We start from the raw sequence: 6469 nt of genomic DNA, 5'->3' as shown, positions 1-6469 counted from the left end.
GCAGGAATCTGTGTTTTTGTTGAAGAATTTTTCTTTTGTTGTGTTTAAAAAGAGGGCTTCTGAATGGTCCATTTTTTTTAATCACCCAGTTTTGAACTCTGCTTCCATCAATTATTATTTTACTGATGACTGCATCACGAGAACAACAGTTTAAAACATACACACAGGAAAACAAGGGATAAATACAGACCAAGTCCCAACAGCAGAGCAGCCTGATTATAGGGTGAAGTGGAAATCTGAGGTTTTAAAAACACGGATAATTGCAGGGGTAACAACAGCATCGTAGATTAAATGCACATTAAGGTTTGTTTTGAAAGTGATTTCAGAAAAAAAAGAAGAAAATAAAAAACGATGATGAGCAGAATGTTGTGAGCTGTTGGAGGAAAGGGAGGAGAGCTGTGAAGAACCAGGGTCTGTTTATCCAATACAAAAAGAAAAATATAAAGAATTGTATCTGTCACTCGTTTATGTGTAGGATCAATATTAGCCCTGTATTATTAGCTCTAAGACAAATGGACAAACCAGCATCACTATCCACTGAAGCTGAAACCTAACACTTAATATAAAATGGTTAAATAATTCCTGATTTGGTTTCTTACTCCAGGGCTGGTTTTACTGTACTGTACTGACTTTGTCCTTTAAAGTACTGCAGTAAATCTTTGTCTCGTCGTTTTGTTTTTATGTTCCAGTTTATGGCAAACAGATGGAAGGAGACGGAGGCAGAGAGTGATGTTTGTCTTGTCTCTGAAAACTGCTGAGTCAGACTACAGCGTTTAAAGTCAGGTGACCACCCGGCAGAACCCTATCAAACATGGGTGGAAGATCATAGCACCAGCGCCTCCACCAGGGGACACTCTTTGACCAGGAGGTGAGTGATTGTGTTTAACAGCAAAGAGGTTATGGGTTTGATTCCAACCTCACAGTTCTCACGTTCTCCCTCTGTGTGTGTGTCAGTGTGAGAGTTTTCTCTACAACATGGGTATCAAACCCATTTTGGTTCAGGTGCCACATTCAGCCTGATTAGTTATCAAGTGGACTGGACCAGTACAATTATAACATAATTACCTATAAATAACAATAACTCCATGTTGTCTCTTTTTGTTAATGCAAAGAAGTACAAGTCTATTAAAAAATGCATCATATTTATTATATATATTATATTTATATCATAATTAAGAAATATCATTTAACACAACATTGTTAAGATAAAGTGTTTGTGCTTTTTCTACTTTTAAAATTTATCAAGCGGGCCGTATTGAACCTCGTAGCGGGTCGCTTTTGGCCGGTGGGCTGTATGTTTTCAGTCTACAATGACCACAGGTGTTAATAAGAGTGGGAATGATTGTCATCTTTAAAGATGTTCAGGCGTCACTAAGAATAAACAGCAGTGGGTTTCAGTACACACTGACTCTGACATCACATGACCTCTGACAACAGGATCATAGAAACAAAATAAGTAGAATGGAGGCATGACATGATCAGACGTTGTACTTTCATGTTGAACCAGTTCAGCTTCACTGACATTTTTTGTATTCCCGTCCTGTTTCTCTGTAAACCCACAGCCTGCGGTCATGTCACATTCATCCTCCTCAGTGAGAGACTGCAGCTCCTCAGACGTCTGCAGTCTGTAGATGTAGTTTATAGAAATTACGTTCTTCAGCATTAAGTCAATTTACCTGCTGGATCATGTGATAAAACGCTTCCTGCTCAGACTCAGGTCTCACTGCTGTCTCCTCTGGTGGGTTTCTGCTGTCGGGTAAATATGAGTGACACATTTTTAACACTGGAGTCACATTATCATGCATTTGAACCCAGGGATGGAGGCAGCACTGATTTAATCAGTTCTGTGGACTTCTTTACACTCTGTGGAGTATTTATTGAGTCAGATTAAGTCTGATTTATATACAGAGATTAATGTATATGGGGCGGGGCTTAGACTGATGCAGTGATTGCAAAGTAAATTTCTATATGCTTATATGTACACACATATATAAGCATATGTATGTGTCTATATGTACAGTATGTATATATATATGTACATATATATACTGTATATACAGTATATATGTATGGCAGCAGGAGCAAACTTTTAAAATAAACACATAAAATCAGACATCAGTTCACACAAAGCCAAGGAAATTATTTGAACACTGTGTAAAAATAATCATGAACATAGTATTTGGTTTGGGGCCAAATCTTGTAAAGTTTAAGACCCTCTGGAATCTTTTTCTTTTTTGTAATTATTTTTTTTATCTCGGATTTTGTTTTCACTGGTAGGTTATATTTCTGTCAGTGAAAAATGAGATTTGTAAGCTGGGATCAACTGGCAGAGGCAGTGAGCGGTGAAGGCCAGAACCTCTGGAGCCCCTGTGCCTTCAGGACATGACAGGAGAAACCAGGCCACAATAAAACTGAACCTCAGAGAAATACTGGCACAGAGTCCTATTTCATACTGACATATTACTCTAACTTAGTTTTCCTGTCAGCCCAGGACTCTGCCATAAATACAACAGTCTGACTGGAGTGGACAAACAGCCATTAGGCTACATACATACACACACACAGATACACACAAAATGCCTTCACAAAGCCTTCTTGTAAAACAAGGGGGGAGGGGGATGCAAAATGAAATTAAAAAAGCGAAATAATTAATGACAACATCTGACACAATGAACAATTTTTTTTTTCACTTAAATACACAAATACATTTTTCTTCTATCCTGTCCACTTAAATATTACTACAAATTCAATTCAAATATTTAACGTTTGAATAGTTCTTTGGCTCTGGTCTATTGTTGGTTAGATTTACTGTTTGTCTGTCTTACCAGGATTGTTGTAGCTAACATTAGCTTTGGTGTCTGTACCAGAACTGCTGTAGCTAACATTAGCTCTGGTGTCTGTACCAGGACTGTTGTAGCTAACATTAGCACTGGTGTCTGTGCTCACAGCAACATGTTTTACTTTGAGTTGATACTCCAGAGTATTGCAGTGAAAAGAAAAGTCTTGATCTCATCCAAGGATATTTCCAAACTTGTTTGAAACTGACATCACTCATTTTACACCGATCATATTCATCTAGCTGTGAAACACACTCTACATATATGCCACCTACAGGCTGGAGTGTATGTATTACTCTTATAGATGTTCCCGAATGTAGGGCACATTAAAAGAGTTGTTATTATAGAATTAGTAGAATAGGATAAAATTATTTCTTAATTTAAACAAAGTTTTTTGCTCCTCTGTTGTAACGTATACACAAATCCACAAAAATATCCAGCTGTTGTTTTTCAGAGATGGAGAAATCATTAGCAGCTATTCTCCTTCAGATTGCTATGCTAATGTGATTATATCTGCTTCTTACGTTGCAGTGAAGCAGTGGTGAAAAAAACATGTCCTTACACTGAGCCCAATCAACTTCAGTGGTATTGTAAAAAAGTGAACCGTAACATTTTGGTGAAGGCGGGGGAATGGAGGAGGAGGAGGTGATGATAAAACTTTCTCTGACATGAAGGAAGAGTTAGATGAGGTAAAATATATGCAGAGAAAATAGTCTCTAAAGGCAAAGGTCTACAGAGAGCGTGATCATGATGCAGCCCCTGTACACTCACACGCACACACATGCGCGCACACACTGTGATTAATACAGGAGCATAAATATGTAAATGAAGTCATAAAAGTTAACAGTGTTGTCACAATATGAGTCAAAGTCAAATAGGTTTAGGAGTCAGAGCAGCTCCTCAGTCAACTGTTCTCCAAATAAACAGGCTGATCACTGGTGCTGTGTTCCCTCTGAAACTGGAAACATTCCTATGAAACTAAAAACAATTCCACCAAATCTCCACCAAAACTAAAGCTAGAAGCATTCCCACCCAAATTCCAAACCTTTCCACTGAACCTGAAAATATCCCCACCAAAACTGGAAACGTTCCCACTAAAACTATGAACTGGGTTAAAATGGATTCCAAAACAAGCTGGATTTTTGTCTTGTGGAATCCACCTTAACTCTGTGTTTCTTAAACTGTGGTATCCAAACCTCTGATGGTACTTGGGCTTTCTCTGGTGGTACGTGGGAGAATCTGATTTCTTAGGATGGAGTGAGTTACACGATCAGTAAACAGGAGTGTGTTTTTGTCTTAGAATTGAATTGAAGTACCTGTTGTAGTATTACTTCATTGTGCACGTTGGTGTGTCTGATAAACAGTCTACTGTTCTCCATACACTGATCTTATCTTCACAGCGTAGGTTTGTGCTGCTGTATTTAATGTTTGTAATACTGGTGGTACTGGGAGAGGCAGATATTTTTGGAGGTAGTATGAGGTGAAACGCTTGAGTTTTACTGCCTAGAGGTGTATAATCTCCTCCGTAGCGCTACTAACTACTTCATTACTCTGACACATGTTCTTATGCTTCCTGTCATTACTGTCGTTTACATGGAGACACTTCCAGGACTAGAGTGTGCTCTTCCCCCTCCTCTCTTCCTCACCTCCATCCCCCCATCTCAACAGCTTTGATTCTTGGCTCCTCTCTCCCTGTCAGATCTCCTCACAGTGGAGCTCCTTCTCTGCTCACACGCCGTCCAATAACAACCAAACAAACCACAGCATGAACCACCGTCACTGGTGCTCCCATCCTCACTGTTTTTCATGATTCAAATGTTGCTATATTTTGCTGCTGGATCCTGTCTGACCTAAAAATGAGCGGCAGCCACTTGTTGCATTCTTGTCTCTTCAAAAGAAGAAATGTCTTGGGATCTAATTTGCCAGCTCTACAGGAAGACGCTGCTTAAACCTTTCTTTCCTCTCTAATGAAACAAAATATTTTTAGACAGAATTTTTTTTTTTTGCCTTTTTATTTCTGCTGCTGTGACAAATAGCGTGCACAGTCAGAGCTGCAGCAACTATCCGAGAACATTCAGTGGAACACGAGTCAGGGCTGGAATATATTGTTTGTTGTTTTTTCCTGCAGTGACTGACAGGCCTGGACTGCTGCTGTGTGCAGGCGGCACAGAGATAAGTTCCGAGAGGAGAAAATCAGTGACATGCAGGAAAAACTGCTGCATACAGACAGCCGGCTGCAGAAAAGTTTAAAGGTGTTCACTTAGTGATGGTGTCACTGACAGCAAGTCGGGAAACTTTTTCTGTCCTTCTACAGGAGGATCCAGCTGTCACTCCACTGTGATGTCCACTGTTTTTCTATTGTTCCTGAATTTCATCTTTAAACTTTGTACTCTGAGTAAAAATAGACAGGAGCAGTTGAGGAGAAGTTTGGTTTGTTTGGTCATGATTTATGGAATATATGCCAATATACAAAGATCATCCGATGAGCCTTCAAATCAGTGGTCTCAAACTCCTGGCCCGTGATGATAGATGTTAATAATTTTTTTTTTTTTAATATTTGGATTATCAAAATGTTTTAGTTGGTTATTTAGGAAAGATAGTTAGATATTTTTATTTAACAAAAAACGTATTTTTTGCTAAGTTGCATGGTGAGGGGTTCGGTATTGAACTCTGACTCTCCAATAAAATGACAGATACTTTACCCTTCATTACTATAAACAAAGTCACAGCTGTACCTGAGGTTCTATGGTCATGTTAACAGTACAGTCAGGGTAAGAGTGGGTCGATCTGGTGCTGTGATGATGTCATACAATACCACGAGTCAGGGTGGGAATTGTCTCTTCCTTTAGTGGAACAGAAAGTTTGTTTTATTCATGGTGTTTTTTAACAAGTTCAGAGAGTAGACAACAAAGTATCAGTCTAGTACAGGTTAATGTGGTAATGTGGTATTGTACTAATGTAGCAGTTGTGAGTTTGTATTATTTACTGCTGTCATAAATGAAGTTTATTTTCAGGAGTTTGTTCATGGTTTTTATTCTTTAATCTTTGATTTTATTGATGGCTCCACTCTTCTCTCCTTCAGTTTTGTTGTGTTCACTCCCAGTGTTTGAAGGCTCGGCCCGGTTGCTATTTCTGTTCTGTTTATATTCATGAACTCCTGTGATAAATACTAACCTGGTATTTGGATCAGTACTGCAGTAAAAGCAAAACACAGTAGGAAGCTGATGTTAGAGAGGAGAAGCTGTGAAGTCTTTAGGATGCACGGAAGTCAGCAGACAATCATCATTTCAGATGTTTTATGGACCAGTTTTTTTGTTTTAAATATTCTCACCATATGTCGGTTTGTAAATTGTTTTTAAAATAAAGTAATTTTAGTTTTCTAACAAAGACGTTTCGACTCATGTAAATATGTCGTTTTAAAAGTTTGGCAGAAGGATGTAAGAAAGCCATGAGATGAGATCAGAAATGAAGCAGCTTCCACTCCGACTGTCAGTGGTGTCGCTGCCATCTGCTACAGATGATGAGGAAAAAAGAAAAAAACATCATCCTCCGACCAGAGACGAGACAAAACTGTTGGCTGTTAAAGTAAACAGCAGCGTCTTTTTTTTTTTTCACTCTGGGCTAATTGAGAA

General features: G+C 38.8%; 1 protein-coding gene across 1 annotated transcript in view; it reads left to right on the top strand.

Moving 5' to 3' along the window:
* Positions 1-6469, top strand: part of LOC103383968 (E3 ubiquitin-protein ligase DTX4) — an 82063-nt gene that overhangs the window by 17622 nt on the left and 57972 nt on the right. Inside the window, exon 3 of the mRNA XM_025058811.1 lies at positions 690-868. The gene's annotated coding sequence lies outside the window, so the exon portion shown is untranslated. The remainder of the gene's footprint in view (positions 1-689; positions 869-6469) is intronic.

Source organism: Cynoglossus semilaevis, chromosome 9 (assembly GCF_000523025.1).
Source record: "Cynoglossus semilaevis isolate Cse_v1.0 chromosome 9, Cse_v1.0, whole genome shotgun sequence".
Lineage (NCBI taxonomy): Eukaryota > Metazoa > Chordata > Actinopteri > Pleuronectiformes > Cynoglossidae > Cynoglossus > Cynoglossus semilaevis.
The sequence above is the reverse complement of the archived record's forward strand: the minus strand, read 5'-3'. Positions and strand labels throughout refer to the sequence as shown.